The sequence below is a fragment of the Ascaphus truei genome, unplaced genomic scaffold, assembly GCF_040206685.1.
Source record: "Ascaphus truei isolate aAscTru1 unplaced genomic scaffold, aAscTru1.hap1 HAP1_SCAFFOLD_377, whole genome shotgun sequence".
NCBI classification, from domain to species: domain Eukaryota; kingdom Metazoa; phylum Chordata; class Amphibia; order Anura; family Ascaphidae; genus Ascaphus; species Ascaphus truei.
In genome coordinates this window covers 268,465-286,370 of record NW_027456708.1, presented here as the reverse complement: position 1 = coordinate 286,370, position 17,906 = coordinate 268,465, and the positions used below count along the sequence as shown (strand labels likewise).

The 17,906-nt window shown below is 46.7% G+C and overlaps 1 protein-coding gene across 1 annotated transcript in view; it reads right to left on the bottom strand.

Moving 5' to 3' along the window:
• Positions 1-17,906, bottom strand: part of LOC142483866 (uncharacterized) — a 131,497-nt gene that overhangs the window by 51,992 nt on the left and 61,599 nt on the right. The window lies entirely within an intron of this gene.

Sequence of the window (17,906 nt, the reverse complement as noted above, 5' to 3'; positions counted from 1 at the left end):
GGCTTCCATGCAGTACTTGGGCGTCTACCTATCTTGGTCAGCCTAGCGCAGACCCTCTTCAGGATTCCTGACCACGTTAACAGGCTATCCCTTTAGGCATCCTACCAACTAGCAATGCCTCAAGGTGACTAGGACAGCTATAGCCCGGCTCCAAACCCTCAACTCCTGTCAGGCCCCTAGGTCGTCCCTACGAACTGACAAAACTCCATCAGCCCCCTGACTACTCCTAGGTCCGTCCCAACGCAGCACAAAGTGGCAGCAGACACTTCTCCCTGTTTCCCAGTGTGCCTAGCAAAAGCCTGTCCTGTTGACAGGTCTACTTATCTCAGCAGCGCCTCCAAATGTAACGGATTTTCTGACCTGGCCTGACCCACCCAATCTCATATTGGCCCCTGTGGTCTAACCAGTCCCCATTACAGTGTGATGTCTGGTGGTGCACCTGTTGGCAACAGGACTCCTGAGTCTACCGCATGATGGTGTGTGGGGATTGCCCGCCCAGACAGGCAGCTGAGGTAGTGTGCTGAGTCCTACCTATATCCAGTGCAGCGCCTCCACCTCATCAGGATCCCAGCGTCCGCGTGTGGATGGTCCTGGTGAGGAACTCCTCTGTGGTGCCCCTCTCTGTGTAATTACTCCACACTTACACACGAGGGTATACTTGAACAAGGTCATCTTTATTGCTTGAGGTGGCTAGCTGTCCCTCGCAGTAGTATCTTAGCCACACATGTTCTTGCTGCAATCCTTGGGAAGGTTCCTTCTATTCTAATGGAGTTGCTTCCACCTCTCCCCTAAGGAAGATTCACCAGCTTCTCTCTGTCTGTCTTGTGCTGCCAGACTCACAGCTCTGCATCAGACTGCTGCAACATTATTGCAGACCTCCACATGACTCTCCTGAACAGAGTCAAAACACCAACTGAACTGAACTCCTAACTTTAGGCAGTGCTGTGTCTTATATCACCTAGGAACAGGCACATCTCTGATGTAACTAACCGTTGACACACAGCATGTTGTCACTTCCTTTGGGACATATGACACCTCACCAGGGTCTGAGGGCAAACCTCCATGATGACTACTGGCAATCCTGCATACTTACCAGGTTTACTGCCAGCATGAGAAAGAGATATGTACACCAATTTTACACATGGCTACATACATATATATATATATATATATATATATATATATATATATATATATATATATATATATATATATATAACCCTTCTATGGTACCCCACCCGACATGAGATTGGGGGTACACTCCTTCTGGTCACTCTGAGTGGTCTGGGTGCTGTGACCTGCTGGTAAACAGGAGGGCTGAGGGCTCCGCGGTGTTGTGGGGAGAACCCGGACAGGGACAGGAGGTGTTGTGGGACAGGTTACCTTGCTCTCTCTGGGTGGTGCAGTGCCTCCAGCCAGCAGGGATCTCCTGGGGTCTCCAGAGGAGAGACCCCCACTGACACTCCATTCTCCTCACACCAGGAACAGTGACACACACAGCAGCTTCTTTCTGTGGTTCTTTATTCAGAGCAGCATACACAGCATACAGCAGAACATCATAGGCCTGATCTTGCTTTCTGCATTTCTGCTCATGGCAGCTTAACTCCCCCCCCCCCTCCTTACCCAGGTGGGGCAAGAGGGGGAGAACGATTCTCTGTCCCCTCTCTTCAATCTCTTCTCTCCTACTCCTACTAACTAACTGACATACTATCTTTTTGGAAACATGTCTCAATTTGAATATCCTCAGGGAGTGTCTCTAACTTTGAATCATTACAACTCAAAGCTGGATATCGATTGGCTCACACACACATCAAGGGGTGTTCCAACCCATAGCCACCCTTTGGATTAACATGCTCACAGGTGGCTAAGGCCCTCCTCTGAATATTGCTACAATACTTCAGAGCTGAAACTCACAAACAGGCCATCTGAAGGAATTAACCTTTCCACTGCCTGTTCTAACAGGACTGACAGAGGAAAGGCCCAGAATTAGCAATAGCTGCCGAAGGCCATATATATATATTTATATATATACAAATACAACTGTATGCTCATCTGCATGTCTTAGGCAGGTCTGCAACCCCGCCTTTCCCCATTATCACCCAGCATACAGCACTTCCACTGGAGGAGTTTGAAATAAAAGATTTTATTGATTGCAACTCAAGTTACGTAATCTACATGCTACAGTGTCCATGTAACAAGCAATATATAGGAAGGAGAACACGTAAATTGACATTGAGAATAGCAGAACACATTAAGAATATAGAGAGAGGCTTTTTACAACACAGTGTATTAAAACATTTTAAAGAGCACCACGACCAGAACCCAAATGGTTTAAAATTCTTTGGTATAGACAAGATCCATCCGAATTGGAGGGGTGGTAACCAGGTTATAAAGATATCTAGACAAGAAACCTTTTGGATTTACACCTTAAAAACATTAGTACCATTAGGCATGAACATCGATATCGATCTGGGGTAATTCCTAAGAGAGTAACATCAATGACCTACTTTTGTTTTGTCAGTAAGATGCACAAGTACCTTTCAAATTCCTTAATAATAATAGGAATTGTATTATGTGTCCCTATCTCTTTATCTTTTTCTTTGACCTATATACACATGAGAGATACACTTATACGAATTTTGTATGTTTAGAATCCTTATATTTTGAGGCCTCCATCCTCTGCTTATCCTAATTGAACACTTACAGGCCTATCAGTTTTTGAGCTCTCTGCAAAAGGCAAAATTAGTTAATTTATGTATTTCATAAATATAATTAGTTCATGAATCCTCACTTTGATTTACACAAGATTGCGATTAGTTATAATGTAATGGAATGTGAATGAATTAATCTATCCATCTGGGTACTGTATATGTATGAAGATCTATTAAAACTGTATTAAGTAATAGCCAACAATATGGAATATTGTATTCCCTCTCTGTATTTGTCTACCAATCGTAAGCCCCATCAAAATTAATTCTATGGAATGAGCACCACATCAATTCCTCATCCATGAAGTTCCACTATGTACTAAGTGTTATGTGTCCCCTAGAGTTATCGTTTCAATTGGATCAAATGTGTGTACTGCAAATAAATAATTAAGATATAATTACTAAGTTCGCCCCCTAGACTCCTGGGTTAAAATTTGTTGGATATGGTTGAACAATGAAGTATTTCTCTATATCAATTAAATATGATTCACAAATAGAGTTCTCTATGTGTCTAAAACATTGTAATTTAATTTTATAATTGATAAGTTTTTAAGTAATCTCTCGCTTCCTTTGTTACTAATAGTTTAATATATTTTAACTGATAATAATTCTCGGCAATAAGCTGATATTTGGGTCTTGAAGTCATATATATTTTTAATTGGTTAATATATATATTTTTTCATTTTAAGTTAATATTTGCTGTAAAATGAGTAACTGTACTATCTCTCTGCCTCTTGGCATTATATGCACTAATAGTGTGTTGGTTACATTTATAGATTGCTGCATTGGCAGTCAATGGTATCAAGAGTGTTGAGAACTTTACACATATGCATAGCCCCACCTCCTTGCTTCTGGGCATTATATGCTTTATTAGCAGGTCTATTACATCCTATATTGCTTTATCAACATTCACTAGCATTTATAGTGTTGAGTACTTTGTACATGGGTATAGCCTAGTCTCATTACAAAGCCACTCTCCCCTTAACTTTAATGGATTGTATCTAACCTTATAGACAATGTGTTGATATGAAATATGTTGTGTAATTGGTTTCCTTGTAACCCAATTTTGCGATTTTATAGAATAATGTCCACTTATTATGTCCCAAATGTATGGTGCAAATTGGATCTAGCAAAATATCAATACACACTAAGTTGTGATTATTGTTTGAGTAATTTTGTTCTTACTGTTTGTGTGTAAAATCTGTTTTTATTAGATAAATACGATTAAGCATCTGATAATGGTTTAACCTAAAATCAATTGACTATATTGTTTGAATCAATGATGAGCATTTAAATATTTAATATCCCAGTAGATACTCTCATCAGATCAATTAATAGCCAAACTGGGTATTTTCTCTATATGTATGCACTCTGACTTTAATAATTGAATGTCATAATACCGAAAAAATTGTCAATTAGCCAATCATGACAATATCTAATCAGTCACGAGAGGTGGGTATTTATACCCAGGGTAGGGAGAGGTTAAGGTATTAGCCCCTGAGAAACGCGTAGGGCAGACGTTTTCGGACAGAGCAGTTTGAGACGCGCTGTGGACAGGTCTTGTGTACCGGAGCAGAGGCAGCGCACTGACGTCATTGGAAGACGGAGTCTCGCGAGAGTCAGAGCCGGAGCACATGACGCGGAAGTGATCCAGTACAGCAGCAGTGCAGAGAACCGGAGAGAGACAGATACGAGTGTGAGAGACTCATTCAAACTCTCAACTGCCCGATTTTATTTCACAGCATGTGAGTGGAATACTGTTTGTTATTTTTTAGATAGATTTTAATAAAAGGTTTTACACTATTCCTTGTTCTATTGTCCCTTTCCACTCCCCCTCCCTCTTCTCCCCCCCCCCCCCCCCTCCCGGTGAGTTTCATCCCTTGTAAAGGTATCGTCTAGCAGCAGACGGTCGGTGATTCTGCAGCAGCTTTCTGGAGTAACCAGTGCAAGTGAAGTGTATGAGACACACAGAAATCACAAAGACAACCAGAGGCAGAGTTCCTGAGTCCCACTGAGGATTAAATGCTTTGATTTGCTGAACTAAGTGTAAGTGCATATCTTACCACCTTTATCTGAAAATTACAGACATACTGCCCTATGATATTTTTGTCTTTGTTTCTTTCCTGGCTTATTTGCGCCTAGGTCGTTTCTTTCACATATATATATATATATATATATATATATATATATATATATATATATATACCATATATATATACCATGTTAAAAATGGTTATTGAGGCAAAAAGTGACACTGTGTGCTCATTTGCATGTCATTTCCCAGAATCCCTTGCTGCAGTGGAAGTGCTGTATGCTGGGTGATAATGGGGAAAGGCGGGGTTGCAGACCTGCCTAAGACATGCAGATGAGCATACAGTTATATTTGCATATTTGCTTTCCTGTGGAGGGTTTTTGTCACTTTTTTTACTCACCATAACTTAACTCAGTATTATGGTTTAGCCTATCCCATAGCCTCTCTTGCATTCCCAGTAAAATCAACCCCACACTGATGAGACCCATCAAGGTCGAAATGGCTGTCTGTGGGTGGTTTTCTGGGTATGCACCTTAACCCTGGCTGTGCTCAAAGCTGTGACCATGCAGCAAGCTTAAGCCTATAGGGAACCATGTTAAAAATGGTTATTGAGGCAAAAAGTGACACTGTGTGCTCATTTGCATGTCATTTCCCAGAATCCCTTGCTGCAGTGGAAGTGCTGTATGCTGGGTGATAATGGGGAAAGGCGGGGTTGCAGACCTGCCTAAGACATGCAGATGAGCATACAGTTATATTTGCATATATATATATACAAATACAACTGTATGCTCATCTGCATGTCTTATGCAGGTCTGCAACCCCGCCTTTCCCCATTATCACCCAGCATATAGCTCTTCCACTGCAGCAAGGGATTCTGGGAAATGACATGCAAATGAGCACACAGTGTCACTTTTTGCCTCAAAAACCATTTTAACATGGTTCCCTAAACAACTGTCTGTGGGTGGTTTTCTGGGTATGCACCTTAACCCTGGCTGTGCTCAAAGCTGTGACCATGCAGCAAGCTTAAGCCTATAGGGAACCATGTTAAAAATGTTTTTTGAGGCAAAAAGTGACACTGTGCTCATTTGCATGTCATTTCCCAGAATCCCTTGCTGCAGTGGAAGTGCTGTATGCTGGGTGATAATGGGGAAAGGCGGGGTTGCAGACCTGCCTAAGACATGCAGATGAGCATACAGTTGTATTTGCATATTTGCTTTCCTGTGGAGGGTTTTTGTCACTTTTTTTACTCACCATAACTTAACTCAGTATTATATATATAGGGTTTTCTGGGTATGCACCTTGACCCTTGCTGTGCTCAAAGCTGTGACCATGCAGCAAGCTTAAGCCTATAGGGAACCATATTAGAAATGGTTATTGAGGCAAAAAGTGACACTGTGTGCTCATTTGCATGTCATTTCCCAGAATCCCTTGCTGCAGTGGAAGTGCTGTATGCTGGGTGATAATGGGGAAAGGCGGGGTTGCAGACCTGCCTAAGACATGCAGATGAGCATACAGCTATATTTGCATATTTGCTTTCCTGTGGAGGGTTTTTGTCACTTTTTTTACTCACCATAGCTTAACTCAGTATTATGGTTTAGCCTATCCCATAGCCTCTCTTGCATTCCCGGTAAAATCAACCCCACACTGATGAGACCCATCAAGGTCGAAACAGCTGTCTGTGGGTGGTTTTCTGGGTTTGCACCTTAACCCTGGCTGTGCTCAAAGCTGTGACCATGCAGCAAGCTTAAGCCTATAGGGAACCATGTTAAAAATGGTTATTGAGGCAAAAAGTGACACTGTGTGCTCATTTGCATGTCATTTCCCAGAATCCCTTGCTGCAGTGGAAGTGCTGTATGCTGGGTGATAATGGGGAAAGGCGGGGTTGCAGACCTGCCTAAGACATGCAGATGAGCATACAGCTATATTTGCATATTCATTCATTGTAACATCGCCGGAAGAAGAGATCAGTGTATCTCGAAAGCTCGCACAAATAAAAGCATTTCGTTAGCCACAGAACGGTATCATCTATTTATTTTTTGATTATATATATATATATATATATATATATATATATATATATATATATCAATCACCAGGTTTAATAGTTTATTGTAAATAGATAAATATCAGTATAAAATGGCATGAATCAAATGTATAACTTGCCTAAAAAATAATAAAAAACTCATTAGATGATTAAAAAACAAAAAAGAAGTGTGCATATAATTGAAAAAATGGGTGAAAAAATTAAAAATAAAAATATTTTGAAAAAATGAAAATTAAAAAATTAATTTGCTATGCAAATCACAAAAATGACTCAATAAGTCATAGGACTATACTAAACATATAATATAAGTATAATAGGCTCATAAGAAAATTGTGAACACATAAAAAACATGTGAAAAAATGAGCCAAAATCATATATAATAAAAAAACGAAACATCATACATGGCATTACAACTCATAACCTGTCTAGACACTTTTTGGACAAACATAATAAGGATCCATCTTCTCTAAGAGTCTTGTGCTTGGAACACATCCCCTTAACGGTACTGAGTGGTGATAGAGTTAAGAAACTGAATTTAAGGGAGACCTACTGGATATATATGTTGGAAACATTGAGTCCAGTAGGTCTCAATGACTGTATCGATATAAGCACCATCGTTTAACTATTCTCATGTTTACATTGATGGGATCTCAGAGGTCTGGGTTGAGCATGTTTATCGTGCTCCCTTTGATTTCTTAGTCGGTGTATGCAATGGGGGACCCCTGGTCTGAATTGAAACAAAATATCACAAGATTTTTTTTTTCAAACAAATTATATATTTAATATATAGTTTTTGTGTATATTCTATTATATATTTTTTATCACTTGTATTATATATTATTCACAATCACATAGACACAATTGAGACATTATAATTAATGTCAATAAATTTATAATTTTATTAATACACATATTATAAAATTCATCTTCACTATATCCAATAATTTATTAAATCACTTAACATTCACATATTGAAATTGTTGTATAATTATCACATATATTATAATGAAAATTGATTTTTCATCTCATATTGCACATCACACACACTTTTTATTTAGACATTTTTATTTATACAATCTTATCACAACAGTTTGGATTGCTGCCTCTTGGTTCATCTCTTTGTAAATGCTGTACTGGTTGTATTCTTCCAAACTCAAATCTTCCATGATTAAGGGGGATTATTTTGCTTTTATGTAATATTGATATATTTTATATGTTATTTGTAGCTCAATCACATAGGAGACCAGTGTGGATCTCCAGTGTGAATAGTATTATTATAATCTCCCACCAAATAACTAATTTTTCCAGGGTTAGTATAAATACAAACAAAACAAAGCAATTTTAAAATTACGAATTACTCACTCTTTATCCAGTACTTGATTTAACCTACATGAACATAATCTAATGTCAGATATAAGGTCTCAATACTGTAATTAATCAAGCATTATTGCACTATTTTCATCTCTTCCTTTGCATTATATATGGAGTTTCAAATTTTAATTCACTCTCTAAACAAGCTTAACCAAACCTTAGTAGTGTTTGAAACACTAATTAATAACAATAGTATGATATCTAATTAGCTATACTATTTTGGTTAGCACTAATCAATAGAAAGTTTATACAATGTTGTCCTCTAATAACATTTGAATTTTTGAGTTTTTTAGCAAGGGCTATTATACATGTAACAGGAGTTTCATTACTTTTATATATATGTTTAATCAATTAATATGCAATATTACTAATATTGATTAGGTTTGAATAGGTTTTATTTATTATTTGCAATTAGCCTTTGTTGTTAAACATTATTATGATTATATTTGCTTTCATTATGTAGTCATGAATGTTTTAGTTTAATTACATCATATTAATTCATTTGATTCTGTTTTTATATATGTTTTCACTTTTATTTGTTTCAAATGTATTATAAATATATTCTCTTTCAATTAATTCAGCAATAGATTAACATCGTTGCACCAGGTATAGATTAGCTTTTCCACATCCACTTTTCCACATCCATTTTATAGATTAGTGTTTCCACATCCACACCGGGGGAAGGACAAGCACAGATAACATTCCAAGAGACACTGTTTTCAAGTTATCCTTGCTTCATTCATTGTAACATCGTCGGAAGAAGAGATCAGTGTATCTCGAAAGCTCTCACAAATAAAAGCATTTCGTTAGCCACAAAACGGTATCATCTATTTATTTTTTGATTATTGAAGCACGGCTAACACGGTACTGATACCTCTACATGTGTATATATATATATATATATATATATATATATATATATATATATATATATATATATAATCAGTAAAGCTGCTTCAGTTCCTGACTTTTGGCCAATGTTGATATGAAGGAGGTAACCTGGATATGACATAACCCCTGAGGCTGTAACACAACTAAAGTACTACACACCTAAAGTCTCCAGTCTCTCTCCCCCTCCCCTCCCAGCGCATCTCAGACAGCTGTGCTGCAGCTCCCAGCATGGTCATGATACACAGCATTTGTGTTTATATACTACTAGCTGATATACCCGTGATGTAATATTGTGGCTCCCCATCCTCCCTCTCAACTCCCTTCCCCCCCTCTTCACAGCTGTTCAGGCTTCCCCGTCTCTCTCCTGACTCCCTCCCCCCTCTCTCCTGACTCCCTTTCCCCTACCTCTCTCCTGACTCCCTCCCCCCCTCTCTCCTGACTCCCCCCCCTCTCTCCTGACTCCCTCCCCCCGCTCTCTCCTGACTCCCTCCCCCCGCTCTCTCCTGATTCCCTCCCCCCCGTCTCCTGACTCCCTCCCCCCTCTCCTGACTCCCTCCCCCCTCTCCTGACTCCCTCCCCCCTTCTCCTGACTCCCTCCCCCCCTCTCCTGACTCCCTCCCCCCCTCTCCTGACTCCCACCCCCCCTCTCCTGACTCCCTCCCCCCTTCTCCTGACTCCCTTCCCCCCTCTCTTGACTCCCCCCCTCTCCTGACTCCCTCCCCCTCTCCTGACTCCCCCCCTCTCCTGACTCCCTCCCCCCTCTCCTGACTCCCTCCCCCCCTCTCCTGACTCCCTCCCCCCTCTCCTGACTCCCTCCCCCAATCTCCTGACTCCCTCCCCCCCTCTCCTGACTCCCTCCCCCCCCTCTCCTGACTCCCTCCCCCCTCTCCTGACTCCCTCCCCCCCTCTCCTGACTCCCTCCCCCCCTCTCCCGACTCCCTCCACCCCCCCCTCTCCCGATTCCCTCCACCCCCCTCTCTCCCAACTCCCTCCACCCCCTCTCTCCCAACTCCCTCCACCCCCTCTCTCCCGACTCCCTCCACCCCCCTCTCTCCCGACTCCCTCCACCCCCTCTCTCCCGACTCCCTCCACCCCCCTCTCTCCTGACTCCCTCCTCCCCCCCTCTCTCCCGACTCCCTCCACCCCCACTCTCTCCCGACTCTCTCCACCTCCCTCTCTCTCCCGACTCTCTCCACCCCCCCTCTCTCCCGACTCCCTCCACCCCCCCTCTCTCCTGACTCCCTCCACCCCCCCCTCTCTCCTGACTCCCTCCACCCCCCCTCTCTCCTGACTCCCTCCACCCCCCCTCTCTCCTGACTCCCTCCACCCCCCCTCTCTCCCGACTCCCTCCACCCCCCCTCTCTCCCGACTCCCTCCACCCCCCCTCTCTCCTGACTCCTCCACCCCCCCTCTCTCCCGACTCCCTCCACCCCCCCTCTCTCCCGACTCCCTCCACCCCCCCTCTCTCCAGACTCCCTCCACCCTCCCTCTCTCCCGACTCCCTCCACCCCCCCTCCCCCCACCCCTCCCTTTCTCCCCACTCCCTCCACTCCCCCCTCTCTCCAGACTCCCTCCACCCCCCCTCTCTCCCGACTCCCTCCACCCCCCCTCTCTCCCGACTCCCTCCACCCCCCCTCTCTCCCGACTCCCTCCACCCCCCCTCTCTCCCGACTCCCTCCACCCCCCCTCTCTCCCGACTCCCTCCACCCCCCCCTCTCTCCGGACTCCCTCCACCCCCCCTCTACCCCCCCTCTCTCCCGACTCCCTCCACCCCCCCTCTCTCCCGACTCCCTCCACCCCCCCTCTCTCCCGACTCCCTCCACCCCCCTCTCTCCCGACTCCCTCCACCCCCCCTCTCTCCCGACTCCCTCCACCCCCCCCTCTCTCCCGACTCCCCGCACCCCTCCCTTTCTCCCCACTCCCTCCACTCCCCCCTCTCTCCAGACTCCCTCCACCCCCCTCTCTCCTGACTCCCTCCCCCCCTTTCTACCGACTCCCTCCTCCCCCCCTCTCTCCCGACTCCCTCCACCCCCACTCTCTCCCGACTCTCTCCACCTCCCTCTCTCTCCCGACTCTCTCCACCTCCCTTTCTCTCCCGACTCTCTCCACCCCCCCTCTCTCCCGACTCCCTCCACCCCCCCTCTCTCCTGACTCCCTCCACCCCCCCTCTCTCCTGACTCCCTCCACCCCCCTCTCTCCTGACTCCCTCCACCCCCCCTCTCTCCCGACTCCCTCCACCCCCCCTCTCTCCCGACTCCCTCCACCCCCCCTCTCTCCCGACTCCCTCCCCCCTCTCTCCTGACTCTCTCCCTCCCCCCTCTCTCCTGACTCTCTCCCTCCCCCCTCTCTCCTTACTCTCTCCCTCCCCCCTCTCTCCTGACTGACTCCCCCCCTCTCTCCTGACTGACTCCCCCCCTCTCCTGACTGACTCACCCCCCTCTCTCCTGACTGGCTCCCCCCCTCTCTCCTGACTGACTCCCCCCCTCTCCTGACTGACTCCCCCCATCTCCTGACTGACTCCCCCCTCCCCTCTCCTGACTGACTCCCCCCCCTGAGTGTTTGTAAGTGTGATACTTCACACTTACAATGGAAGCTAAAATCTGCTTCAAAGAGATTTTTTCTAGCCAACTCGGCATCTAGGGTTAAGAGATGGGTTTGAAATTGTATTTAAACCAGATGTCAGCCCTTACTCAAATGTCTTCATGCATGGTCTTTATGTGTGCTTCGTGTGTCTTCATGATCTGCATGTTTTGCTGTGATGTCAACTGAATTATGGAAGAATTGGCCCATCCTGTATACTGATGGCTTTCTTGTCCTAACCTTTAAGTAAGTGTCCATATTTTGTCTGTTATTTGTATATCTCGTGTGTTCACCTTTATCAAGGAATAAATTATATTTTATCATATCTAAGTCTCGTCCGGTTCAACCCAGTTATATCTTAGGGTGTGTATTATTAATAGCCTGTCACAAAGCTCCCGTCACAGGCTTAATAAAACTGGTGGCAAGCGGCGGGATTGAACTGGACCGGTATTACAGTGTTCTGCGGGATACTGTAATATAGTGGGAACTCGATGGTAATTGCGAGTTCCTGGGACTAAAGATATTGAACACACGGTGTACAACATATAACACAAGATATGGCACCTCCTCACTGTTCCTCTACTTGTGAGAAGCATTGCCTCCAGAACCAAAGTGCCGGCCATCCGTCTGACTGGAGCCGGGCACCAAGACCGGAGGAGTGCATCAAGTCGGCGTGGGGACCAGCAGCCGGCAAGGCTGAGAGAGAGGCAGGGATCGGGGAGCATGAAACCCAGCAGGCTGAGCAAATATCCACAGCTGCAGCCGCTGTAACCATCAAACCGCCCTGAGCGCAGGGAATGGACCCAGCTCCGGGACGGCAGAGACTTGTGGAGGGAGCGCGCGATCACGGAGACCCTGAAAGTTTTACAGCCAGAGAGGTAACGGCCATTGCGGCGGCCAGTCCATTTTCCCTGGAAGAGCTTTCACTGTTGTCTGCGTGGGGAGGGATGTGGTCCCAGGCGGAGCAGAACGAGCTCCTGAGGCTGGCGTTGTCCTGACCCACTTACCCCCTACCAGAGCCCAGCGCTCAAGCAACTCCGCTCTGGACTCCGTTGCCCCTTGCTGGGGTTAGTCCACTGGTGGCGGAGAAGCCGCGGCAGGCGCTGCGGCACTGCCAACATACGGGCCACAATAATGCCCGGTGCCCGGACCGTGTGCGGTCGGGCGAAGAAGCCCCTCAGGGCCAGCACTCACGAGCTGCGGAAAAGATGACCCAGTTAGCGGCATCCTCTGATGGCTCCCGCCCAGCCAGGGCGACAATCCTCCTCGGGACGTCTCCTGGAGAACCTGGATGGGCTGCATCAGCAACAGCGGCGGAGAGCGACGGCCATCCACCTGATCCCGGCGGAGAACCGGCGGCGGCGGAGAAGAAGCCGCCACTCCTGCCGGCGGCAATTTTATTTGGGGGGAAGGTTGGGGTGTGCGGGAGGTGGGTGTTTCACATTGTTTGGCGGAGTTGGTGATTCCCAGCGATGACCGGAGCCCCACAATTAACGCTGGCGACCCTGCATCAAAGCCGGGTACTGCTGCGGCAGCTACCCGGGGTTCGCCCATGGCGGCGACGGCGGCAGAAGAGCCGCAGTTCCAGCAAAGTGCCGGAGCCCTTTCTGAGTGGGGGGAGGGACAGGGTTTGCGGGAGGGGGTTATTTTACCTGGTTTGGTGGGAGCTGTGTTCCTCCACAAAGACCTGGGACCCTTGTCCTGCACCGTTGTACCTGTACCCAACCCGGGCGCTGTCGCGGCAGTGGCCCGTTGCTGCCCAACCCAGATGGTGCCAGCGGCGGCCACTCCAGTCCCCCTGCAATAGAGACCAACGAGCGGGAACCAGCGAGGTAAGCCAGACCAAGTCGCAGACTGACCCTGACTTATTTTTCCCTATGACTGTACCCTGTTGTTTCACTATAAGGGTGACCGTGGGTGGCAGGAGATAGGGGTACCAGGGGAGGGGAAGGAAGGGCAGCTTGTAGGGCAGCCAGGCTTCCCTATTGCCCTGGCGGAGCAGCAAGGGGACTCTCAGTTAAGAGCCCCACTGTTGCAGCCTTGCTATGGGCTGGAGGTGTCAGGGGTTGTGGCAAAGTTAGACCACTCCCAGATTACCTGCCAGCCAGGAGCTAAGGTGGGTGCATCTGCACCAGCAACCCTGAGCTCATCCCCGGTAATGGGGAGGCAGTGTCAGGGAGATGGCCTCACTCAGGTGTCCCTAGGATCCAGGTTAGGATTAGCTAGGGAGAAGCAGAGTGAGGGGAGGCTGCAGGTAGGTAGCCAGCATCAGGTCTCAGTAGAAGAAGGGCTAGTGGTAGCCGGGGAGGTACAGCAGCAGGTATGGCAGCTAGAGTTCCCCATTACCCTGGCAGAGCCTCAGGGGGTTTCTCAGATCAGCAACACTCTATTGCAGCCTAGCTATGGGCTGGGGGTATCATGGGCAGTGGCCAGCTTGTGCCACCCCAGGGATACCTGCCAGCCAAGAGCTAAGGCAGTTGCATCTGGAGAGGTGCCCCTGAGCTCATCCCTGGTAAGGGGGAGACAAGGTCAGGGAGGTAGGTGCACTCAGGTAGTTCCAGGGTCTGGGTTAGGATTGCCCAGGGGGGTGAGGAGTGCAGGTGGGCTGCAGGGAGGTAAGCAGCAGGAGTCATCAGCAGGGACTGAGGTGCTGGGCCTAGGGGAGGCTAGACAGGGAGACACCGTGGAGCAGGGGGAGATAGGAGGTCAGTAGGGTGTCAGGCAGCTGGCAGAAGCTAGGGATGGGCTAGGTAGGCAGGAGATCCCTTGTTCTGACTGGCCAGGAGTGATCCCCCTGACAGATTCCCCTGGGTTCCCAGAGGAGGGGCTGTGGGTAGATAGGCAGCCAGGGACGAGAGTAAAGGTTATAGCAGGGCAGCTACAGGTGAGCACAGGGCCAGGGCAGGTAGGGTCCCTACAAGATAGTGACATAGCTCTTTCCCAGACTTGGTTGACAGGAAAGCGATGGTCTGTGCTTGATAGCTGGTCTCTTGCGAGTGCAGAGACATGCCAGTCTCTGGGCAGTGTGCAGCCTGGTCTGCAAAGGGGCCCCTTCACCATGAACTTGGTTCACCAGGCACTGGATGGGGGGCAGAGGGAGGCAAAGGAGAATGCCCGACGGCCACGGTGGAGCCCTGCTCCGCAGGATCTGGACTTCACTATCCACTGTGGCCAGGACAATGTACTGGACAATGTACTGGACAATGCCGGAGGACAATTTTGCCAGGCCCACCCCTCAGGACTTATTGAGTGCTTCAAGGGCGCCAGTGGTGTCCCAGTGCCAGGGGAGGCAGCTGGGGCACCAGGCACCCATTGAGCAGGGGAGGTGTGACGATAGAGAGGATTTGGCCCGGGATTAAAGGGGTTACACCCCATTTGGCCACCCTCTACTCTCACCTGGGAAGCAAGGGGTTAACTGGACTGGGGTCCAGTAATGTGGTTTTGCCTTGCTTCAGCCATCAAACTGTTTATTCCCCTGTAAAAATGTATTGTTTCTGGGCCAGTGTCTGCACCACACACACACTGGGGCTGAAAGGGTTAATAGTTGAATAGTGATTCTTGCCCTTTGTTTAAGTTACCCTCAAAGATGCCTGCCTACTAAATGCAGATGGTCAGGAGATCAACCAAATGTTTAGGAAGCAGCCACCTGATCAAAGGCTCAGCCACTCTACCTGTTTGCAGGAAGCTGGAGTGGTTTGTGAGCGTTATAACTCACACTTACAAACCATAGTATCCTGCCAGACCCCCCATGTGGTAGACTGGCCAAACGCCTCTGATTTAGGAGTGGGGCTACAGAATGAGTGACCTTATTAAATATAAGAATATTAGGAGATGTCCTCGGCTGAACGTGCTAAAAGCTACATATGTGTATTCGTGGGACTGATCCGCAACTAACGGTTACAGACACCTGATGTTTAGCCGGTCCTAACAGACAGATATTAATATCTCTCTTAATTTTAGTATTACATGGTAATATTTAGTCTCATTGGGAGCGTCATGCGTGACGGAATGTATTAATATGACTCACGTGCCAGTAAGGAACACTGAACTGAAGTTATGAAGTTATTTACAGTGTATATGGAATTTTGGTTCTGCTCTGAAAATGCAGACCCCCATCTACTATGCTAATAGGGCAGGTTGAGCATCCTGCCAGAATTAGCATAGGCCAGTGATCAAAGAGGTAACTGCCCTAATTGTTTATACTGGGGGCAGGAACCAAGGAACTGAGTGTTTGTAAGTGTGATACTTCACACTTACAATGGAAGCTAAAATCTGCTTCAAAGAGATTTTTTCTAGCCAACTCGGCATCTAGGGTTAAGAGATGGGTTTGAAATGGTATTTAAACCAGAGTCAGCCCTTACTCAAATGTCTTCATGCATGGTCTTCATGTGTGCTTCATGTGTCTTCATGATCTGCATGTATTGCTGTGATGTCAACTGAATTATGGAAGAAATGGCCCATCCTGTATCCTGATGGCTTTCTTGTCCTAACCTTTAAGTAAGCGTCCATATTTTTGCTGTTATTTGTATATCTCGTGTGTTCACCTTTATGAAGGAATAAATTATATTTTATCATATCTAAGTCTCGTCCCAGTTATATCTTTGAGTGTGTATTATTAATAGTCTGTCACAAAGCTCCCGTCACAATACTCCACCTCCCCTTCTATTTGTTCGATCCTTCCGAAAAAGAGTATAACCCTCTAAATTAACTGTCCAGTCATGAGTTTCATCCCACCATGTTTCAGTAATGCCTTTGATATCATACTGCTCCCTTGCAGCTACTAATTCAAGCTCCCCCATTTTATCTGTCAGGCTTCTTGCATTAGCAAGCATGCATTTCAGTTTTTTTTCAGCCTGTACTATTATCTTATCTGCTCCTTCCTTTCTGCTCCCACTTGGTTCAGTCTTTAGAAGTTTTCTAGTATTATCGGTATTTACTATGGGTGTCTCACTGCTTGTCAAACTTGCACTTGCCCCCATTCTACCTCCATACTACCTTGAATCCTCATCTATTCCATTTAGTTCATTATCTGTTTCATTCCCCTCCCCCCTCCATCCTAGTTTGAAGTGTGCTTGAGAGATATGAGGATGATGATGATGAAGGGTGCTGGGGGAAATATGAGGAGGATGATGAAGGGTGCTGGGGGAGAGATGAAGATAATTTTACCAGCGTGGCTCGATTTAAAAAAAATATATGTATTGGGGTGGCAGGGGTCTTTTTAAAATGTATTGGGGTGACAGTGGGGATCTTTTTAAAATGTATTGGAGCGGCAGTGGCATTTTTAATATGTATTGGCGGGGCGGGTATTTTTATTATGCATTGTGGGTGGGGTAACATGTATTTAGAGGGGTGAGATTTTGTGATATGTATTTTGTAGGGGGGATTGAGTTAGCGTGGGGTAATTGACGGAAGGTAGGGGCGAGTGAGAGGATAGAGGGGGGGAGAGAGTGAGGAAAAGAGGTAGAAACAGTAAGACGCAGGGGAGATGAATATATGTGAGGCGAGAGGAGGAGAGAGTTAGTGAAACGGAGGGGAGAAAAATACATGGGTAGAGGGTGGGAAATAGAGGGGGCTCGTGAGGTGTCAAATTAACCTAATATGTGTCAGCCATTTAGGGGTTCCCTGAGATTATTAGAAAAACTTCCAAGGGTTCCTCAAAAAAAAAAAAAGGTTGTGAATCACTGCTACTGTATATACAGTATAACTAGCTGTTATAATTATAACACATAGGGAGGGGAGTGGGGCAGCCAACGTCCCCTAACCTCAGGTAATTTCCCTATCTGCTTCGTCTCTATATACCATACCTTCCATTTTCCCGCCCAAACTCCCTAGCCACGCACCCCTTCTGGCCTGCCCAATCACAGCACTCTGCCCACCTGCTCAGCACCAGCTCCCAGCCAATCACCTGACTCCTGTCCCACATCTGCCTGGAAACACAAAGCTCACTTTCCCACAAAAAGGGAACTTGCCCCAAACAAAACCCAGAGGTGAGCGAGGAGCTTCCAGTTCCGTCCCCCCCCCCTCCCCACACTCCCGTGCCTCCCCAGTCCCTTCACATTTATTATGAAGGCCGTCACACTCCTCTTACCCTAAAACCACTCACCTTAATCCCTTACCCTAAAACCCCCTACCCCAAACCCCTTAAATTAACCCCTTACCCAAAACAATAATACAACTTACATTAGAAGTGGAGGGTCCGTCTGCGGCCTAATGCCAACAGCAAATTGGACGCGGTGAAACTATTCCGATTCACAGCTAAGTGAGGCTACAGAACGCTTCA